This window comes from Coptis chinensis, chromosome 3 (genome assembly GCF_015680905.1).
Source record: "Coptis chinensis isolate HL-2020 chromosome 3, ASM1568090v1, whole genome shotgun sequence".
Classification (NCBI taxonomy): domain Eukaryota; kingdom Viridiplantae; phylum Streptophyta; class Magnoliopsida; order Ranunculales; family Ranunculaceae; genus Coptis; species Coptis chinensis.
Genome location: NC_141458.1, coordinates 118,547,375 through 118,571,649, shown reverse-complemented (window position 1 = coordinate 118,571,649; position 24,275 = coordinate 118,547,375). Strand labels below are relative to the sequence as shown.

The 24,275-nt window shown below is 35.3% G+C and overlaps 2 long non-coding RNA genes across 2 annotated transcripts; both read left to right on the top strand.

Annotated features, from left to right (window-relative positions):
- Window positions 1-11,653: 11,653 nt before the first annotated feature.
- Window positions 11,654-14,007, top strand: LOC147513605 (uncharacterized). Its single transcript, XR_015217396.1, has 4 exons — window positions 11,654-12,309; window positions 12,429-12,592; window positions 12,682-12,840; window positions 13,883-14,007. It is a non-coding gene; the product is annotated as an uncharacterized LOC147513605 (long non-coding RNA).
- Window positions 14,008-15,419: 1,412 nt separating this feature from the next.
- On the top strand, window positions 15,420-17,431 carry LOC147513604 (uncharacterized). The gene is made up of 3 exons (XR_015217395.1): window positions 15,420-15,504; window positions 15,639-15,708; window positions 16,894-17,431. It is a non-coding gene; the product is annotated as an uncharacterized LOC147513604 (long non-coding RNA).
- The last annotated feature ends 6,844 nt before the right edge of the window (window positions 17,432-24,275 follow it).

The window sequence follows — 24,275 nt, the reverse complement described above, 5'->3', positions numbered from 1 at the left end:
GGTCTCTGCGGTTGTGGAGAGGTGGCATCCGAGACCAACCGTTTTCATATGCCGCCGGGGGGTGAGATGACAATCACGTTGGGCGATGTTTCCCAACTCTTAGGAGTTCGATCGAGAGGCAAAGCGGTGGCCAGGGACACCGATTTGACTCGAAGCATAAAAAGACTCCTCCACCAAGGTCTTGGCATACCCATGGACAAGATAGATCTTGGAGATGAAATCCAATAAGTTCACTTCCAAAGTTAGGATGGATTTCTTGATGAAGCAGTTTCTTTGGGAAAGGTGACGGATGAAGATTTTGGGGATGAAAATGGGGTTGTTGTGAAGAAGGCGTCAACCTAAAAAGAGTTGCGATTTGCTGTGAGAGCTTATTTGTTGTTTTTCTTTGGATGTCTTGCCTTCACCGACATCGTCCGAACTATGCGGTTCCGTTTGTTATCCGAGGCCGCTTATGAAATTTGCGAGATCGAGACTACTGGCGTGGGGTGCGACCTTACTTGTCTGAGGGTCTTGGGGCCGCCACAAGTGCCAAGGTGAAGGGTGTTTCAGGCTATTTCACTCTCCTACAGGTATTAGTTTTTTTGTTTTTTTCTTTTCAATGTCAATTTTATATATCTATTACAATATTAACTGGGTGTCTATATTAATCTAGGCATGGATTTATGAGTACTTCCCGGTGTTCAGGCCATTCCCAAACGATGACTATCGGTTGAGCATGTCGCGTACTCATAAATACTCGTTTACCCGGTCTTTTATGCTAGCACAAATGTGCATTGAAGCATACCCGGCGATGATTGATAATATGACTTGTACCGATGTAAAGCATTTTTGTATATAAATAGTTTTATTTATTAATTGATATTATTAGTATGTGGTTAATGATTAATTTCCTCGATCATATGTTATTTGATAGGTTGAATGATATCCCTATCTTTGAAGTCCGAGCTATACGGCGGTAGATGAAATAGCATTTTTCGAGGATTTATATGTTTTCTTGATAATGTCGAAAGCGTTACAATGTTTTGAGGGTTGTCGTCGGTTAGGTCATATGCGGTTTGTACCTTGGATCCCCAAGACCAAAGACCTCGACGAACTAACTTTCCGGACGCTGTGCGATGTGAAATTTAATGTTGTGTCTTCCTATTGGAGTAAATGGCGTAATCACTTGATACAACTTGAACATCGAGGACCCATTCCATCTTATCCATGGGAGTGTGTTAGTAGATACATGAGTTGGTATGAACACAATAGCCATATTCGAATGATAAACCCGATCATCTTAATCTCTACTCCTACGAGTCTTCCATATCATAATCTGGTGAGTTAATACTTTACAACGTTAGTTTTTTTTGTTTTTTATTTTGTTTTGTTTTGTTTTGGTATTTTATAAATGTAAATGTATATACTAATGTAGTTTTTCGTTTTAATTTTGACAGCACCCCGTCGTTGATGAAATTTCTCGTTTGCTCAATCAAGGCCGCAATTGGGTGGGATCAAGGATTCAGACGATGCACGAACGAGTTCATGGAGGCATACAATTTGACCCGTGCAAGTTCATTGGCCGGACGATATCGTTAAGGAGCATTGGATTTAGCAATGTTGAGTTTGGTTAGTTTAGGGTTTAGTGTGTTGAGCATTGGCAGTCTTGTTGGAAGTCTTGTTGGAGTCTGGGGTGGAAATGTGTTATAGAGCTTGAGAGATTGAGTGTCTTTCTTGAGTCTGGAAATGTGTTATAGAGTCTAGGGTTTATTGTGTTGTTATCACGATTGACTAACCATTTTATGAAGTTTTAATTATGTTATTGTTATGTTTACTTATGCTTTTGTAACAAAGATGCTTATAGAGAAAAATCAAGTGATAACATTTTATTGTTCTTTGAAACTTCGAGAGATTTTTGTGGGATATGTGGAATACTTGTTGAATCTAAGTTTTGTAATCTAAGTTTCATATTATTTTGACTTAGCGAGGTTTTGTTAGTCCGTTTACAGAGATTACCAGATATGACATTTATTGTGTTGAGTCCTCCGTCTTTGTTATTGTCAAATTTTTGGAATATCTTCTTCACTTTCTCCACTCTCATTTCTCTTATGCCATGTATAAAACATTGATCAATTGCCAAAACACGAAACAACATGCAACATCTAAACTTGGAAAAAAAAAATGACTTGCTGTTTTTTTGCCTCTTGGACGGTGTGGCCACACCGTCCAAGAGGCAAAAAAACAGCAAGTCATTTTTTTTTTCCAAGTTTTAGTTTCAAACGACATGGCCACACCGTCCAAATGCCAAAAAAACAGCAAGTCATATTTTTCCAAGTTTTAGTTTCAAAACGGTGTGGCTACACCGTCCAAATGCCAAAAAGCGAGAATTTTTTTTGCCAAGTTCAAATCTCAAACTACATGGCCACACCGTTTGGACTTAGTCTCAAGCGGTGTGGCCAATATGTCGCTTTTAGACTAATTACAAAACGACATGGCCACACCGTCCAAATGCCAAAAACAGCAAGTCATATTTTTTTCAAGTTTTAGTTTCAACGACATGGCCACACCGTTTGAGACTAAGTCCAAACGGTGTGGCTACACCGTCCAAATGCCAAAAAAACAGAAATTTTTTTTTGCCAAAAGTCATTTTTTTGAAAATCAAACAAACATACATACATCCATACAATTAATTCGACAAAAAAATACCATCAAATTTAAGAAAATTGTATCAAAAACAAAATTACAATTCCAACCACATGAACATTAATTACATAGACTTATTCCTAGTCAACATCTATTATTGGTATTTCGGCCCCATCATTAGTGTGCTCGTCTTCCAATACTAAATTGGGAATGTTCAATGCCGTAAATTGCGCTTGTCTTGCTTGTAATGCAGTATCCCAACTATCTGCAATTAAGTGTTGAGCTCTACGCCATCTTCGCATCGGTTTTGGAACCGGACAATCATCAACAAGTTCAACATGGACAAAATGACATCCCTGTACGTAAGCGGTACCCAACACTTTCTTTACTCTCTCAGGATTTACTTGGGTTCTCAGTGGCAAAATAAGATGGCAGTACATACTTCCTAAATGTACGAGGACGACATTAAATCTCGAAGCAAATAGATATCCAGCAAAGGGCATGCTCATCCACTTACGAGGGGGTGCCCAACCGCATTCATGGGAAATTGTAGGTTTCACGTACCTAATATCAATCTTTGTGAGTGTACAATGTATGCGATTATAGGGGAGGTTGTCATTAAGTTCTTGTAACAACTCATTTCTCATCCACGACCACTCTTCCTGACTTCTTCCTAATGCAATGCACATTGCTCTATACCCGCAATTGCCATCACCCACAGGGTCATCCACTTTAACAATATATTTGAATTGTGCGGTTCTTTTGGAATGTCCAAAACCGTAATGTCTCGGCTCCCTCGGGATGCCAATGTCTAACTTTTGAGGTGATTTTTTTTAAGAGAGTTATTCCGTGGTGTGGTTGTTTTAGGTGGTAAAGGTGATTTTTGAGAAGAGTTATTCCGTGGTGTGGTTTTTTTTGTGGCAAAGGTGGTTTTGAGAGAGACTTCTCTGCAGGTGGGTTTGGAGTAGCTTGGAATTTATGAGAAGGCTTGGAATTTGGCGTACATTCCGATTGTTGCGGCGAGACCCACTCTTCATGCTCACGTTGGGAATGTTCAAAACCGGATGAATCTCGTTTTGAAGAGTTCTCATCCTCGGTTAAAGCTTTCTCTTGCAGCTACCCTTAGGCCGACCTTTGGTTTTAATCATGAGGTGGTTCTAGCCATGTAGTTTACGCACGGCAATCTCCATAAGTTTTCTAACCATAACCCTCTGCTTTTCTTGCGAAAGCCATTTCATACCTTTTTCATAAACATATCCATCGAAGGTCTACAATCGGGACCAACACCCACCGACACACTTGGAAAAATAGACAGAGTTTTCCAAAAGGGATCGATAGCACTCAAAGATATGGAACGTTCTTGCTTTTGAAGTTCAATGATTTCGTGAGCACATGACAATCCATGACTGGTGTGCAAATAACACCCACACATGAACTCAGAGTCTTTAGCAGCACAACTTACACGGGTATCTAGTTCTTCATAAAGCAAGTCCAAATATTTTCTTGAGACCAGGTTTCTGAGTTCACGAAATAAAGGAATCCGGTGGTGGTGCTGGGTTACAATCAGACTCTTCTCGAACGTACCTCTAATCTCAGACAGCTGGATCTCTAAAATCGGGTGGATCAAGTAAAACATACTTAGAAAATCATGTCTGTTTGTGTTTCCTAGAACACGCGTTTCACGAAAGCATGAGACCGCCGACTCTATTGGTCGTTGTACTCCCAAAGTGAATGTGTTGATCGTCAACAACATACTGAATCGATCCTTGTAAAGGCAACCAAGTCTCTTGCGGATAACTAACAAAATTGGAGTACTCAACCCTATAATGTTTTTCCAAAGCAGCAATTCTACGGTTGAAGATATCCTCGATCCCTCGATTTCACTACATGTTCCACGAACCGGCCTTTATCTACTAGTTACGTGGTGGGAAAAAATCATTGCATTTCTGAAGGGCGCATAGAGATATGCCATCTACGAGATGCTTGTGCGCGTCGAAAACACAATATCAGCAGCACCCATCAAGGCCAAGTCCCTCGTCGGACCACGATCCGCGGATGGCCTTTCTTCACCCAACAAAATCGTTAAACCGACGCAAAGCCCACTCATAGTCTATCGCTGTTTTGATGGAGCAACACTTGACAGACCGTGAAAGACTTCGGGTTGAAGTCACCCCCACAAAGCTGCACAAAAGGCCACCGATACTTATTGGTTTTGTAGGTCGCGTCTATGATGAAAACTTTTGGAAAAGTCCGAGCCATTTTAACACCGTCGGATGGGCCCATAACAATCCGTTATCTCATCCGTATTCATATCCTCTCTCACCTCCTCGAAATAATGGTTTTCTGCGCTAACAACTCACGCAATCTGCATTTCGCGGCGACCGTTCATATCCAATGTCCTCACCTTGTGCCTGACATTGTAGACTTGAAATATGCTAGATAGGTTATCGAAACCTATGTCGATGGACTTCAAAACTTCTTTAGGCTTAACTCCATTTTGAGTCATCTCGACAAGAACTTCGAATTGTGGAACGGTCGGTCGAGTAGCAAATGCATGTCCTTCAAGGGTGTTAAGCTAATGGATGGTTGTGAACACCATTAAGAACGACAATTTTCCAACTATCGGCGATCTTGCCGCTACCGGAAAATACATCTTAACTTAAATGGACATCCACGTTTCATGGTTCCCGTATTTCTCTTATTAACTTTCTCGCTTTTTGTGTGAACGATACACGCCGAACTCTCGTATTCTAAATCCAAATTTTGGTACTTTCGGTTCCGTTAGCATTCTCACGACTTCCCAATTACCACAACCACATTACATTGTTTTCCCCGCGGTTGCCCAACCAATTACGTCACTACGTGTATGAAATACCTAAAGATATGAAAGAAAACAACAATCAATAAACTAATATAATTTCATTTAGAAAATAAAAACAAGTGAAAACAATGCCTACTATGTACCTCTTCCGTAGTAAATATTTCTGTTGTATCCATTGAAAGCGGTTGAACATCATCCACGTCATTCGAGTTTTCAGAGTTCTCGAAACGCACCGAAGGATCCTAAATAAAGAACAGTTGTTAATTGATGTTTGGCTTAAGTACCAAATGCCACAAACGACATGGCCATGTCCGGCCATGTCGTTTGAGATTTGAACTTGGAAAAAAGACTTGTCTGTTTTTTTGCCATTTGAACGGTGTGGCCACACCGTTTGGACTTAGTCTTAAACGACATGGCCACACCGTTTGTACTTAGTCTTGAACGGTGTGGCCATGTCGTTTAAGACTAAGTCCAAACGGTGTGGCCACTCCGTTCAAATGGCAAAAAAACAGACAAGTCTTTTTTCCAAGTTCAAATATCAAACGACATGGCCACACCGTTTGGGACCTAGTCAAAACGGTGTGGCCATGTCGTTTGTGACTAACTTCAAACGTTGTGGCCACACCGTTCAAGTCGCAAAAAAACAGATAAATTGTTTTTTCCAAATTCAAATCCCAAACGACATGGCCACATCATTTTGGACACAGTCCAGACGGTGTGACGAGACCGTTTGGTGTGAAATACAAACGACCTAGCCGCGTCGTTTAATTACTACATGCATAATTATTACATGTATAATTATTACATGCATAATTATTACATGTATAATCACTGTACACGTCAATAATTCCTACATGCATAATTATTACATGTATAATCACTGTACACATTAATAATTCCTACATGCAAAATTATTACATGCATAATTACTACATGCATAATTATTACATGTATAATCACTGTACACATCAATAATTTCTACATGCATAATTATTACATGTATAATTACTACATTCATAATTACGTTTAATTTAGATTTACCTTATTCTTATTAAATGCATCATCATCCATTCCTCTATTTTCTTCACTTTGAACTTGTTCTACATTCTCTTTTTGAATGGGGTCACTTGGAACTTGTTCTATATTTTCTTCTTGAATGGGGTCATGATGCATTACATTTTCTTCGTCATCTTCATGTTCTAAAATGGGGTTGGGCTCTTCCATTAGTGTTTAGTGTTAGGGTTTAAGGGTTTAAGGGTTTAAAGGTTTATGGTTTTTTATGGTGGAAGAGAAGAGAATAAAAGAGAAGGGCTGAAAAGGTTGCAACAAGTCAAATTCACTTTGGTTTGGGGTCTGCCCAACACAAAACAACTTTTGGGACCAATGGCACATTTGTAATAAGTGTTTTAGTTTTTGGGGTCTGCCCAACACAATATGGGGTCCGGCAGTAACAAGTACCTTCTTATATCAGTTCTCTTCCTACTAATCAATTTCTGCTTCTATTAGGTTTTCTCTTCTCTTTTATACTCGGTCCTCCGCTCTCGACACCTGACCCTTGATCTTGCTTTCGTCCATCTACTCTTGCTCCTCCCACGTGTCCTCTATTACGTGGCATATATGTCCACTACCTAGCCAATTATTCGATATCCTCCGCTCTATAGTTTCTGCATACTCTTCCTCTTTGGACATGTATCACCATAACAGTTGCCCCCTATTGGAACTGTGAACTACAAGTCCGCCGGTGCCAAAACCTCCTCCCTTATGGTCTATCAATATCAATATAACATAACACAATAGGTACTAAGTGGTGGTGTGGATTAAATCTTGCAAAAGCAACATGATGGCTGAGATTTCCTACGTTGCCTCAAGATTTGTATTGCTTTAAAGAAATTTAATAAGAAATTAAACACGTAAAAAAGAATTCAATAAGAGTTTGTTTAATTAGGAATTGATGTTCTACAAAATAGGAGTCCATTTAATTAGGACTGAAAACCTGAAATAATTTTAAAAAAAAAACTCCTCAAATATGTTAATACCTTGCCTCTTTTTTATGCAAAAAAAAAAACAAAACTCCTCAAATAACGTGTTAAAGCCTTGCCTTTTGTTTATGCAACTGTACATAGTAATAACTTGAGCCAATTCATGCCATTTAATATCATACACTATAATTATATATTAACTAAAATCATTCAGTACCAAAAAGAAACTTCATCTACCTTATTTTTCCATTAAAAAAAATTAAATATATGTTATTTTATTTCTATTACTACCAAGTGAAAATTTTAATTTTAAAGTTGAACTACAAACATATTTGATATTACAGTAGTTAAATGTATTTCAACCAAGCAGGGTATGAAATGGATTCAAATGACATGAAACATAGTCACAAACAACAACTAAATATATATGCACGTATATTAAGCATATAGGGTGGCAAGGAGCATAAACATCGAGTCATGTGAACATTAATGTTAGGATAATATAAGAACATGTAAGTATAATAACGTTAGGGTGACAAGGAGTTAATACTTAAAAGAACATAAGTTGGAAATTAACTCTTTGCCTAATTCTATTGATCGTGGTTAGTTGAGTTTCAATGTTTGGGTAAAGTAAAATAAAGATGTATACTTATCCAAAAAAAAATGTTCCTCATCTATAATTTCATATACCTTAATAATTAAGTGCAATTAGGAGAACAATTATTTTTAAAAGGTTCGTGACGAACATTACATGAACATATTACAGTAGCCTTCAAAATCAATACAATCAGAACATATTTAGCCCAAAAGTGATTTGTTACAACATACCACTAGTTTGCATTAGGCAATGCAGCCATAAACAAATCATAAGAAGACTCCAAATCAAAATGGAGCAAGGCGCTTGCTGATCAGTCAACTCATCCGCAACTCCCATTCTCGATAACTTTCCAATCCATTCCTCCATCTTATTCCTCCCCTCAAATTCCACAGGCAATATACTCAACTTATTAAGCGAAGCAAGTAAATCCGCTAATACCGGATGAACTTGATCCACCGCAATCATTTCCAACTTCAACGTATCCATGGCCGTAATAAATCAGATGGAGTCTCTTGTCCGTCTCGCGCAATTGACTCTGGAGACATATACAAGTCCACTCATGCCAAAAAAAAATTTCTCCCCAACCTTGTTAGTTCAAAATCAACAATCTTTATATCCGAACCAGAACAAACAAGGATGTTTTGCAACTTACTGTCAAGATGAAAGTATTTATTTTCTCATGGATATACCGTAGACCCTCAAATAACTTGATTCCACGCGGCATCGCCAATGTCTAACACGTATGAGATCCTTGTTTCCGTTGGTTAAACCCTTGTCCCCCTAGGGTTTTGGAGCCATCTTCTTTCTTTCTTTAAGTTTCCTTGTCTCTCTTCATTCCCTTTACTTTCTTCCACTCTTTCTCAAATGATGTCTTCCCCGTTCGCATTCCCAGGTGAGTTTTACTTTCTCTTCTCTTTATTCTTTTCTTTTACCAATTCCTTTTGCTCTCTTCACTTTGTCTCCGGCGCTCCGCAAGTTTCGGTGTGCTACTCGTTATTCTCTATCTCCATAGACGTTTTGAATAAGAGTCAAGAAGATCTTATGAAAATTGAACATTTTCGCATAGAAGATGTAAGACAGATATTGGGCATTCTACAAAAACATTTTGTAATTGCTTTACCTAAGAATAACTAGAATAACTTTTAAATCCATTGAAATGGTTTCATCTTTTTTTATAAAGAATTTTTTTAGTTTTTAATCTTCAGCACCGATCCGTATATTCATAACTAGCTTGTAGGCCCGTACATACGCACCGGCTCTTTTGAAAACATTTAGATTTTTTTTTTCTAACCCGTTGATTACCGTTTTAGTCGATAACCCGTTTTAATTTTTTAACAAATTGTTTTAAATGAAGTTTTAATTAAGTTTTAAAAACCCGTTTTTTCAATTGGAAAAGAAATTTTGTTTTAATAGGAGAAGAATTCCCGTTATAATAAGAGAGGAATTCCCGTTATAAAAAAAAAATCTCGTTTTTTAAATAGGAGAGAAATTTCCGTTTTAATAGGAGATGACGTGGAATTTTAATAGAGCTCGAAAAATATCCCTTGTGGGAGCTTTAATATTAAGACTAGAAAGTAGACCCGCATATCATTTGCTCTTTTAAAAACTTCTTCAACAATCATAACTATATATATATATATATATATATATATATATATATATATATATATATATATATATATATATATATATATATATAAATCTTTTAACAAATTGTGAATCATGTTTTTAAAATTAAGCTAACCCGTTTTAATTTCCTAACAAATTGTTTTAATCAAGTCTTAAAAACCCGTTTTAATTTCTCGACAAATTGTTTTAATTAAATTTTAAAAACCTATTTTTTAATTGGGGGAGAGATCGATCTCGTTTTAATAGGAGAATGATTATCGTTTTAATTAGAAGTGCTAGATTTTTTTTTTCCAATAGTAAATGAATTCTCATTATAATAGGAGTAGGATTCTCATTTTAATTAGAAGTGCTAGAATTTCTCTTTAAAATAAGAGAGAAATTCCCGTTTTAATAGGAGTTGATGACGTGGAATTTTAAGAGAGCTAGAAAAATACCCCTTGTGGGAGCTTTAATATTAATATATAGATAGATCCATAATTAAAGGGAATAGATGTAAAGTGAATCTTCTCTAGATAACATACGTTGTGGTATTTTATTTCAGGGCGGAATCAATTTGAAAAAGACCTAAAGTTAGAAATTTATCAGGTAATATTGCTCGGCGGAACGGGTTTTGGAATTTATTAACATTCTCCAAAAAGAGTACTGTTATTCTGTTAATAATCCTACTGGTACTGAACCATTAAAAAACCCCAATAACTTATTGGGTAATATTTCTAAAGGAGTAGCAAATGGATTTACATACATTGTTATAGGCTTTCTTATCAAAGTATATCCATGTTACAAACTCATGACTATAGAAATTAATTCGAATTGTGAAATACTGTGTGAGAAATTTAGATGTCATGTTACACGTTCCCACATTGCAAAAATTAAAAAGTTTGGTCTTTAATTTGACCAAAAATAAAGTTTAGTCTCTATATTGTCAAAACTTATAAAGTTCGATACCCTTTTTAGTCGGTTTTTGTAAAATCATTGTTATAGCTCAAAGTTCAAATCGTCCCGAGTCTCAACTCAAGTAGATTGAGAGTGGTATAGGTTTTCTCTTAATCAAAGGTTTTCTCAACTGTCATTAGACATTAGAGTGTAAAATTACCTTTTATAATTGGACATAAAGGCCGCCTCTACCGCTATTTTTATTCGTTCAAAGTAGATACGGAAAACTGGCCGAATTGATGATCCGGCTTTAAGGTTTCGTTGATAATTCATCATCAGTAATCAGATAATATCAACTTAACAAAACAGCTCGCTTTCCTGACTCGCGGCTGGGATTCACTTTGAGAGAGTATAAATCAAGGGCTACCATTCCGCCATGTGGATTAGGATATGGATTAGGAATTAATTAAAGGCATTAATTGTGAAAACCCTTTATAGTGCAAACCCTTTCGCTACTTCTCCCCCCTTAATTATGGAAGCCGAATAGAGATAGAAATTAATTTGAATGTTAATTAGAAAGCGTAATCTGTGGCAATAAACGGCAGAAACCTTTAGTGTACTATGCTTAGCTTCTCCTTTCGTTCTCTCTTCCCCTCCCAAATAGTGTGCGCCTCCTTTGTCTCTCTTTCATCGTCCGCAATTAGAGATATCAATCAAATAATCCATTATACGTAGCCATTACTGCAGGTACATCATGCAATGTGTAAGGAATTGATAAAATTAGTTGGTAAAATCTCACAAATAGTCCTGTCCCATTGAATCACTCAACCGAGAGGGAATAGAGGCTTTGTGCTCTTTAAGCTTAGCTCGGACTCGAGAAAAGCAAAGCTAATTATTCAACATTGCACCGAGTCTAGCAAGCTTTACTTGGTATGCATTATAAACTTAAAAGTTATTTATATTGCATTCTCTGTCTTAAATGTGAAAACATCCTATTAATAATTTTTCGGTTGATTTCTTGGTTACGTGTTATTAGCAATATAAGAAACTACAAGATATGGAATGGATATAATGCAATGTGGCAAGAAATAAAAAATTACATACTGGCTGCTTGAAAGCATAGAGCATGAATATATGTATGGACTGTGGAATGCAATTTGATCTTGCGATAAGAATTGTTTCGATTTATCTCTCTCAATGTGAGAGATATATATAGCTTGAAGAAGTCCGGGAAATGAAAGAGGCCTGGAAACCGGTTCTTTAAGAGTATTGGTTTGGGTTTCAAGACTCCTAGAGAAGCTATTGAAGGTATTCATAAGTTAGTTGATGCCAATCATAATCCAGGTGTTACTCTAACATTTTGATGTTCTTTGAAAGTTGAAATTTATTGGTATGAATAGGGAAATTTGCAACTTTTCGATGTTCAATTTCAGTTGTAAATTACCGAGTTTAGAAGATCATTCACGGATGCAATTAGAGGTAAACTAAAACATTCAACATCTGATTGAGTTGTTATGTAGATTAAATTTTACCTTCATCTTATCCGTTTTGTTTGAGTTTTCTAGAGGTAAACTAACTATTGTTCGTTTTCTAGAAAATTGCCAGTTTCATGTTTTCAAACGTTTAGTTTGTTAGCGCTGTTGGTAACTGTTTATTTGGTGAGGTGTGCCAGTGATAGTTCAACCAGACACTCTACCATCGCGTTTTACTTGAACTATAAAATCCTTCTCTAATTTGAACGACGAGTGCAATTATTCTCAAGTTTTTACAGCTGGTGGTTATCCATGGTAAGCTTATATATCGATCACTTTTCCAGTACAGTAGAGTAGATATATATGTTGTATATAATATAATTTACCACTTCTTTTTTTTTTAAAAATCTTGATCATTGTGTGTTTTTGGATAGGCGAGTGCTGGTTTATCCAAGTGGATCATTTTTTGTCAGTGTTCCTAGATGTTGCAAATTCATATGGTCAGCCTGATGGTTGGAGTAGATATGCTGGGTTTAGTTTCTCAGTTGTTCATCAAATGAATGATCGGTGAAGCGTGCGAAGAGCTTTGAATATTTCTGTATGTGTGCTTTTTGTATAACTTATTTCAGTTTAGGATAAGATATAGCATGTCTATGTTTTGTAAATTGAATCTTACTCTTCATGCAGAGACACAACACCAATTTAGTGCAAAACATCCTGATTGGGGATTTTGGAATTTTATTCCTCTCAGTGAGCCAAGGGACCCTGACAGAGGGTTTCTTCTTGATGATACTTTAATTGAGGAGGTCTAAAGTCTCCATTAGAGCACCCTATGAAGTAGCATTGGTAAGTAATACATAGGAATTTTTTTCATTTGTATGCACCGTTTTAAGTTTCTTACTTTTTCCTTTTTGATTGGTGGATTTGTGATAGGATGTTTTCCCTTTTCGACCGCTTAACGGTTTGGTTGTTACCTTGAGCGTTGATTTTTGATAAACATGTGATTCAACTCCCACCCCCACCCCCACCGTAAAAAAAAGGATATACCCGTGAACATATGTTCATGAATTATGCACTTAACTCCAATCACTCAGCTCTGAAGTGAGTTATAGTAATTTAAAAGCGGGGTTGGCCTATTTGAAATGTGTTTCTCTACAAAATAGTATGATAATTTGTCTCAGGTTTTCCACTTGGTCAAATTTTTATTGCGAATAGGTTTACTCTTATGTCATAATGTTTTTAAGTTTGATTCTTCTGGAAGCTCATCCTATTTTATGACCTTGGTATCCATTGACCTTGCCTAAATTTTTTTTTGACTGAAGTTGCATTTAAGAATTAAATTGCGGTGGATATGGTGGATATGCATGGTCGATTGTTCTTTGACCATCATGTTCATTTGTTCCGAGCTGTTATAATTTGGTAAAAATCGGAGTAATATTTTATTTTTTACGTACCGGCATACACAGTCTTACTTAATTATTAAAAATATTTCATTTTACCCCTTTAAATAATGATATTGACCTCATAGGTAATGTCTTTGTTTTGAAATTTGAAACCTATTGTATTGTTCTATGCTTGATAGCTGTGTGCACACGCTCCTTTTGTAGCCATAAATGAAGCAATTTGGTTTAAGCTTCGTTTCATAGCATTGGAGGCCTATTGGCTACTTACGTTTTCTACGTTGTGTACACAAGCTTTGTATGTATAAGTGATTGTACTAATCCAATTGTTTACTTATGCCAAGAGTAGATTTCTTGACTAACTCAATTAATTTTATGTAATCAATCTTTATCAAGGTAGAAACCTTTTCATTCTTAGTCAAGGCATAGCTTCTCCTGAACTAATCTAAACTCTCTTCCCATATGTTCATTTGTTTCATTTTTTGTAGTTGCGGACGCAAGAACTCTAGACCCAAGTGTAGTCTCCCCCTCATCTCTCATGCTCTCTAAATTAAACTCTCTCACGTAGCTCTCCCGCAGTCTTTCACTATCAAATCCGAAATCGTGTTTTAGTTTATGACTGTAAGTGTTAAAAGTTCTTCTCTGTCATGAATTTATCAATGTCATCTGAAAATTAATTAAATTCTTAATTGTGAAGATAAATGAGCAAACCCGGTCGTTCTGCCTCTCCTCCTATTATAAATCAATCATTTCTATTTTCTTTTTGTTGTTGGAATGCGAAACAATGGCAACTAGACACCGATTTTAATAGAAGGCCGGTTTGCAAGCTCACTATTAAGGTTAGTTCATCTGTTATATTTGAAGAATTTACACAATTTTTTTGTTTCTGACTCAAATAGAGGTTCCACTTCGAATGCAATTTTAGATATTTGAGTTGACCAATCGAGTGGGGAGTAACTGCAGTTTTCAATTTTCATTTTCAGATAAAATGCATACACTTTGGAAACTCAATGCTATCGCGACTTTCGCCGATTCGATGGGATCCATTTCTAAAGGTACAATGCTATATATCTTCCAGTTTCTTCTTGCTCTTCTTTGTACTGAAATATAAATTCTGACTTATCTTGGTTGTTGTTCTCAATAGAATATCAAACCATACATATTTTTTGTTTTAAGAGATGCCAGAGAAGGTTAAGTGCCTTCATATATTTACCCAATAGTATTATTTTTATTTTTCAATATTAACCATGTAATTGTCTTTGTAATATGTGTTTGTGGTTCGAATAATTCATTGACTTCGAGGAAAGGAGGAAAGGTTATCCATTGCTTTCACCGCAATGTGTGGTGTTTGTGTGGTAGTGCGATAGGTCTAATTTCTTTTCTTTTTCTTTTTTTCTAATAAATGCGGGTTCCGATGGCAGCGACAATCAAAAGTTTTGATGTACAAGTCAATCCTAAAATGATTGGTGAGATACTCATTGAATGCATACATGCATTGTACTTACTAATACAAATGACGTGAATTGGATAAGTAGAAATAACGCTAGAATATTTAGCTCATGCGATATCAGATTTCTTTTAATACTTTATTCATCAATTTTTATTTTATTTTTTCGTTTGCAAATTTGTGTATTGTGTGAACATGATATATTATGGGTCAGCTTAAGTTTGTTGCAACTTCTTCTTTTGTCTTGAAATGTTATAACTAGAAGATTTATTAGGGTATGCTCAACAAGGATTAGAGAGTCCCATGGCATAATAGTTTTCATCTAGGAGATCGAGCTTTATTTGAACCAACAAAAGGGTTGATATAGGATTTCCCATTGTTCTAACTTTAGGAAGTTGCCACAGTAGTTAAATGGAAATAAGGAAAAAAACATAAAAGAGCAAAAGGATGTAGTAATTCACTGCGCTAGAGTGCGAGGACATGTTCGAGTTTAAAGGGTGAATGAATCTCAGGTTTGCTATTATGTTCTATTATTGGTGATCAAATACAGTTTTCTTAATGCATCCCCGACTCACGTGATTTTTCCTTCTTACAGGTGGGTAGGAGACTCTACAAGCAAGCAAGCAACAACAAGTTCGAGCTAAGATTGTTATTGGACATTAAGTATGTGTACAAAATCTTTTCCAATATTGTGCCTAAAAACTAAAGGATACATTTTCTTCCCCTCTCATAAAAACTCATTTTACGTGTTGTCAAGCTATCATTAAGTATGTACTATCTACTTCTCTCATTTGCAGTCGAATGTAGAAATTCATGGGGTCAAGGATGCACAAGAAAATTCGAACTCAAATGGTGCCTAAAATTGAGGTACATGCTTCTTTTTATGGGGAATGTTCGTGTATTGCAATGATATCACGTCTTAATATTTATATTGAGCTAAACAAAGATAAAATTGGAAGTAGTATGGTGTAAATTGTGACAGACTCTTTTGGCCTTAATATAGAGTACTAAAATATTTACTAGGAATTATTCGATTCGGGTTCGGAAAGGCAACGGCTAACTGTCTTGAATTCAGATATTTGAAAAGGTGAATGCTCAGGAATTATTTGATTCGGGTTCGGAAAGGCGACGACTAACTGTCTTGAATTCAGATATTTGAAAAAGTGAATGCTCATTATGTTAATTTCCGAGAATCGCGTGTTTTGTGATTTAAATATCGATATAAATTTGATGATATAGTCTTTAGGGAGTCAGCATGTAGAAACAGCTTGAAACTATTATTAGTTGTTATAGTTAGTGTTATTTTCTTTGTAAGGTGAGATCAGAGTTTGCCCACCATTCAATTGTATTTCAGGGCATTTTTTTCCTTAATGATATTTGTAAACCTCAAATGTGTTCATATTTGAGCTTTTGGATCTTGATGTGTATTTGTCCATTTTCAAGGGGATGGTTGCAGTGGAATCTTAGTTACCACATTGTAGGTCATGTGATCATTTATTTGTAGGTTGGGTAATTTTTCTGTTAGAGTTTATTCCTTGGACGACCTTTCTGAACCTTTGATGATTTTAGCTATAAAAGAATAGGCTTCCCTGTTGCACGCTTAATATGAGGTCATGAAGATTAATATGTAGGTTGCATCTCTTCTTAAAGTGTTTCTCTATACACCTTTGGTTTGAACTGATGAATGACGTCCTTACCATTTATCGAAATGGACTTGATGCATCTAATAACGTGGAAGGCTGAATTATAGGAAGGGTTATAGTCAGATGTGGTGGCTAACGTGTTAAGTTATGAGTAGTGCAATTGGATTAGAATTAACATAAGACATGTTTGTTATATAAATTTACTAGCTTCACAAAGACTAGAAGCATGATTTCCTTTATTTTGTTTCTTTCATCATTGAATTAAAAAGATTACTCACTTCATTGTACAACTACTTCATGCAAATACAGTTGTTCAATATATTTACCATTTTTATACATGTATATGAAAATAACGCTTTGCCGCTATTTCATCCTACTGCCACTAAACCTTTACTTATCACTTTCTCAGCAGATGCTACTCAGCCAAAGCACCATACTATGGCACGATTTCAAGCATCGAGTCTTACCACATCACTTTGGGAGAGGCAGCCAGCGTCCATGCATGTATTTATATGTAATTATTTATGTTTTTAGACCGACCAATTCAGAACATGCTATGTGCGCCGAGCAACAAATTCTGGAGATTGAGGAGGTATTGAGCATAAGTGATCAGTTCAGATGAAATTAGTAGGGTGAGATGTTAGTAAAAACGACGATGATTTCCCTTGAATGTCAGAGAGATCAACTTAAACATCCAAAATATTGACGAGGAAATGGTGGTAAAAGAGATTTTGAGACATTGGAACCATAGTTTGTTGTTGTGGTTGTTTTGGCTCTACATGACTACACTCATACAAGAACTGTAAAGGATCTGATGGTATCTGGAAGCGGCTATAAACTAATGGCAGCGGTGAAGTCAAAAGGCCAGTTGGGCTTTGTGAGCGAGATGTCTTAATGTAAATAAGAAGATTACTTATATTTATTTTTTTAGTTCATTGAAAGTTAACCATTAAAAGTACCCAAAAAAAGTGTAGATGAGATTTTCTTTTTCTTTGGAACTTAGACAACGTGGAAGGGAATTTGATAGATGTGTTTGCATTCTTCAAAGCCTAACAAGGTGTATGGAAGCAGTCGCTACAAGTACTTTAGAGTCCCATAGCAAGAAACACGTCTTTTTTGTCACCTCAAGAAACCGAAGAGCTAAATTTGATTGTTATCCTTGGTTCAATCTTGGGTTGTTTGTAATAATCGAGTCCGGATATCTAAACTCGACTATACATTTGATGGATCAACCGCAATAAATTTTGTGCGGCTTTTATAACTGACCATATGTGATAAGTGGAAACGTGGTACCTAGCAAAGAAAAAAAAGTGCCAAGGTGGCTTACTTCTAATTACTTTGTGCTGCAAAAAAAAAAAAAAAAAGCAACCTATACAATTTTTCCTATTTGAAATATTGAAATATTATATGTTATTTACCTATTTGTAAATGCTTTTGCTGAATTATTGATAAATTTTGTAAAAGTAAATTAATCCACATCATTTAGTAAGTGTTGTTTTTTAGTGCATTACATTTTCCAAGTTGCCTACATTATAAATTTTATTTTCCATTACAAATATTGCATGTGTAATTTTATGTGACACGCTAAAAAAATGACCCGTATTAACACCAACTTAGTCAACCCTTTAACTAATTACCATACGTATGCTAACCTTACTCGAAACGCACATTTACAATTATATTATATATAACACAGATCACAACATCTATATTATTGCAAATTATAATAGAACATCATATTAACTATATGAAATCCGTGCCGTAGGCACGGGCAGCCGCAGGCACGGATTCCATAAAGAAGCATCATCGACAATGTTATTTAAAATTCCACATGCATTTACTATTTATTGTGATGGAAAAAAAAATTGATAATCGCAAGATGTTCATGTTTTCGTATATGCAAATATGCAATTCATCTCTTCAAGAACTGGTTGTAAGTGTTGGACACGACAATGATAAATATCAAATATTATTCAACCATTTTTTGAACCATGTGATTAGCAATTTAGTATTGATTTTTAGGAAAAAAGAAATGTCATTGTGACCAAACTATTTAACAATTACTATCACTATGTTTACACATTAACTATAAATCAATTACTATGACGACAATTTGATACAATTTCATTCAAAAAGTGACGATTAAAAACTTTATACAATGCTGCTCAAAAGTAGGGCACAATGTGATTATACCATGATACCAATCAAGTTAGCATCATGGCATATGCAGACTATCCTAACACCTCCATGACCTGGGTTACCTAGAACTTTGATTTCAATTTGTTAAGGCGGACGCCGTGAAAGTTCCATTGTTCTTTGAAGCATCCCAATTCCACATGTTATACCAACACCATTCAAAGATTCACGTTCCGATGTTGAGCTCTGCAAATCTCCTATCATAAGCTTACCTATGATTCACACATCGTTTATTACTATCACTCCGAGCTTAGCTTGAACATAAACTGTCTTAAAAAACTGATAAGTTGCTAACTTACCAAATGTGCACCAAGAGGTGAAGAACTTTTGCAAACAAAAAAAACCATGAGGTTTTCCAGCTAAGCAGGCCTATTTGTATGAAGAATTCCAAGTTTTGGTCGCAGCTGGAATCTCTTGTACATTATAATTTATTAGTCCTCAGGATGCTGATTAAAAAGTCATTAAAGCATTAAAGCATTATAATTGAAAAAAAGAGAATACCCAAGACAGTACACAAAAGAAATTCATTATAATTGAAAAAAAGATAATACCCAAGACAACACAGAATTTTAATTTTTCAAAAATTGTAATTTCATTAATGCAACACTAATAATGTCTGTTATACAGAAAACCCACTAAGGATGGTGTTTAATATTGACCGTTCAACTATAAAAAGTCCAAATAATGGTAAGATAATACACAGAGATAGTCAAGGCTGATGAAGCAGTTCCTATATACCTTCAAATACTTCAAAGTTCAAACAGTTGCAATTGAAAGACTCACAAATCGGCTATATGGATGGTCCTTAGCCACATCACACAGACTCACAAATGGGTGATTAATTTTTTTGGAGAATATACCAACTGACATACAGTAGGTGGGATCGAGGATTGAATCGAATAGCGAATAAATCATCATCTCGAGATCAAAACTCCCTAAAGTAAATGGTAAAATAGAAAAGATAGTAGAGTAGTCATGAAGAATATAATTACCTGGGATTTGGTATTGCACATGCTGTGATTGGTGAGCCACATAAAACTATGATCATTTCAAGAAGCAGCATAACCAATACTAAAAGAAGCAATGTGTTACATACGGTAACCATAATATTCAAAGCCACACCCTATGATTCCATAAAAATAAACAAATGAATGATAAAAACATGACAATATTGCATCATTCCCTGTCCATGTTCAATACCACCTCACTTGCCAAATAAGTTCTGAAAAATACCTAAGAGAAAAGAAATTAAGCAAGGAAAATTAACATTTAAGGATTCTAAAGCATTTTATTATCTTGACAAATCTCTACTTTCAATTTCATGTTTTACTTGCGGTCTTGATGGATGAACTTGCATAACCAATCAACATTATTTTCAATTTTTATGATTTATCACCCTAGGTCTGCAGGATAAATAAATTGATAAAAGAGCCAAGTCCAACAAACTTATCCCTATATGAACAACCCAAATTATACACCTTCACGACAATATTTACCTTCAAAACTCCTCCACAATATTTTCCTATTATTTTTCTTTGTCTCTCCCTCAGTTTTTTTTGTCGGTCCTCTTCTATTTATCAATAGAAAAGTTATTTAGAGAGTTAAAAAAAATGCAACATGGATCTGTCAATCACAAACATATTTAAAAAAAAATTAAAACATCATATATGTCACTATGAATATACATTTATTATTAAGTAACGGCAATTTCCATCCGTTTAGCCATTGGATTTGAGCAAAGAAAAGTGTAGCGTGTTCAGCTCTTTCTGAAGGTAAGTGTAGTACCACACAAATAACAATCAGAAATGAACTCTGCAAGAAAACAATTCATACCCTATATAGATTACTGTAGTCTCTTTCTTATCTCTTGTAAGTAACCATATCTTCATCCTGGTTGGGCAAGTTTGTGTACGCAGTTGGGAACCTAAATTTCAATTTCAAGTCAGAAAGCCAATCGTGATAGAAGTCAGAAGTGCAAGACTCATCCCTATCTGTAGTTTGTCTTCAACTGCAGTTCAGTCAACGGCGGACCTAAGGTTCAAGTTGATAGATAGAGGTCAGTTATTTGGTTATTTTGATTTTTTTTTTCATTTTTATATTCAAATGGAAGAGGCAGTAGCTATTTTCTTTAAAAAGTCATAAATGCCCAGCTGAAAGTAGCTATTTTCTTAAACATTCAGCTAGAAGAAAGGACACTGAAGTATACAAACTTATTCAATATGCAAACGCAACTGCTATAATAAGATAACCAACCCCAAGGATATAGTTCTTTAAACCCAAACCATAACAATTTGCCAAAAGATGTAAAGGAAAATTTGATCCAAGAAGGAAAAAGAAAAAGCAAAATACCGCGAGACAATAAACCACAAAAGTTATATAGTCAAAAAAAAACTAACCATTAAAAAAAATACTTGGCAAATGCATCACAATCAATCCTGGACATTCGTTATATTAACTCATTAAATTTGTGATACAAAAAAAATAATATATCTTAGGTAAAAGACCAATGCTCTAGACAGTTGGTCATTGAATAAGATTTGTTCCTTAGCTCTAAACTTATAACTAATTAGGTGTATCAAATTAAAGTAGTAAATCAAGAAGAAAAAAATCAGTGAAACATACGTCTTCATGTGAATCAAAAGATCCCCTTCTGTGTTTCAGATAAGTAGTTCGGCCAAAACATGATAAATAGAGACTTACGAATAGAATATAAATTCGAGCTATTCTCTACCAACAGATGGGTGCAATGACAATTTCCCAATAGATGTTCTTGTAGGAGCAAAATTAGAACAAATTTCACAACACATGCTGGAAAAAAAATGTTTGAGAAAAAGCACCAAGCCAATAATAAAAAAAAATTGCTTACACAATTGAACTGCCGACAACCCTACCTTTGTCTCTTTCCTTATCGGTTCATGATCAATACTCGAAGTTTGCCAAAGGAGTCCCTAAAGAAACAAAGAAGCAAATTAGGAGCGTAAAAAATCCTAATACATTGTTAAAAATCCTAGACTCTAGGGTTTTCGGCACGGATTCCATAAAGAAGCATCATTGATAATGTGATTTAAAATTCCACATGCAGTTACTATTTATTATGATGGAAAAAAAAATTAAAAGTAGGCAGCTCAATGAAAAGTCTAATTAGTGTGCTAAAAAAAATTATTCAATGATGTAGATTAGTTTACTTTGATAATTTTTGTGCCAAATTAATGGAAAACATTTTGAAGTAGGATATAATGAGAACATTTCAAAAAGGAAATGCACGATACAAAATTATTGGAAAACGTAATAATTACAAAATTATTCTTGTAGGAATTGTGGTAAGAGACTATCAAGGGTTTTAACTTCGTGATGTACAACAACTTAATCTATATCGCCTATACAGTTTGAATATAATTCAGTAGCCACCTTTTTTCAGGGTTTTCTCCAATTGTGGGTTTTGGTTTTAGGTGTGCCTTGTAGATGTAGTCATAAAGATATAGAAAAACTTTTGGTTACCGGAAACATAAAAATTAACTTGATTAGATAAGATCAATGAGTTTAACGTAATCAATAAGTGAATTAAATAAAATCCTGAGATCGTGAGAGAGGAGGAAGTAAGGTAGGGAAATACATACCTTTAATTTATTCCTGTTGTTTCGACCAAATATGATCAAAACACTAAGTGATGACGAAAGAGACGAAGAACGTAGAAAAGTAGTTAGAAAAGTGATGGTGATCGGGAGAATGATGAAACTGTATCTTGCGGTTGCCTACATATCCAAATTATCGATGGGATCAAGTCTCAAGAACGTAGTTCTGTATGAAAAATAGTTTGGTATTTATATAGGTAGAGTAGAAACTCCTTGTAGCTCAAGTATTCTTGTAGCTTAAGTAATTGTGATTGAATATAACTCTTAACTGATAATTATCTCTTTGATAATAAACGAATCTGGACATAAATTAACGTACATTAGTGGCAAGCCATATGGCTAAGGTTCAGCCTTAGACACATGAGTTAATGGGCCTGTACATTGATCCATGGTATTGCAAATTGGGTTTTATTCCTGTACGTCGATTAAATGAATAAAATAGAGACCCCTACTAATGGACGTTTGCCACGTAGGTGGGGGTCGAACATCGCCCTCTTTGGCATTCGAACAAAGTTCATATGGCAAAGAAGAGAAGAAAAATCAAGGAAAAAACGGAATAAGAAAAGAGTGAGCGGAATGTATAACAAAATGTCGTGTGAACGTAAACGATAGGAAAATGGGCAGTCGGGAAAAATTCGTGAATTATCGGGAACGAAATAATGTCAAACTAACGTATACGGGACGCAATGTAGTTAAATAAAAGATGGCTGAAAATGCACAGAAAAAATAAAAGATGCACAGAAAAAAAAATTACAAACAAAATTGATTGCCGTTGATTTCGACGACGCATGCCAGCGGAATAGCGATATTAGGATTAGACCGTTGAAATTAAACGTAGGGGTAGTTTAGTAATAATAGAAATAAAAGGAAGTTAAATACTAATTGGACTCAAAAGTTTGGGAGTAGATAAGAATGTGGAGTAGATAAGAATGTGGTCGTGGGTTTGATCCCCACAGACGGCGTCAATTATGTTTCGACCAAATATGATCAAAATACTAAATTATGACGAAAGAGACGAAGAACGTAGAAAAGTACTTAGAAAAGTGATGGTGATTGGGAGAATGATGAGACTGTACCTTGCGGTTGCTTACGTACCCAAATTATCGATGGGATCAAGTCTCAAGAACATAGTTCTGTATGAAAAATAGTTTGGTATTTATATAGATAGAGTAGAGACTCCTTGTATCTCAAGTATTCTTGTAGCTTAAGTAATTGTGATTGAATATAACTCTCAACTGATAATTATTTCTTTGATAAGAAACGAATCTAGACATAAATTAACGTACATTAGTGGCAAGTCATGTGGCTATCGTTCAACCTTAGACACATGAGTTAATAGGCCTGTACATTGATCCATGGTATTGCAAATTGGGCTTTAGCTCTGTCGATTAAATGAATAAAATAGAGACTCCTATTAATGGACAATTGCCACGTAGGTGGGGGTCGAAACACCTATCGATAGAAAAGGCCAAAAATTTATTCTTGAGAGTATTTGAAAAAGAACTTAACAAAAAACATTAGTTTCACACAAATGTATTTGATCCTAGCTATTGACTTAATATTTCAAAAGTTAACTAATTAAGATACACTAAAAAAGCCCAAAACCCCCTAACGGTATAGTCACATTGAACAATAGGGAACTCAGGTCTGAGTGAAATTCCAAACTGATACGGATATGGGACATTCTCTAAGGCGTGCGTAGTAATTGCAAGGTAAAGGAAAGAATTGGAAAGACAAAACAGTTTCAAACCAAGATAGCTTATAGTTCTAATGTGGGTACATTCAATGAAATTGCAAACTCCTAGAAGCTAGACTAAAGATACAAAATATCGAAATTGTATGCCTGCGAAATTGCTTATGTCATGATGGTCGTGCTACCTAATCTGTATACAACATGATGAGAATATGTACGTAGTTGAATCTTAAACTCCAGCTATTACTTCAAGTATGTAGCATGAAAATC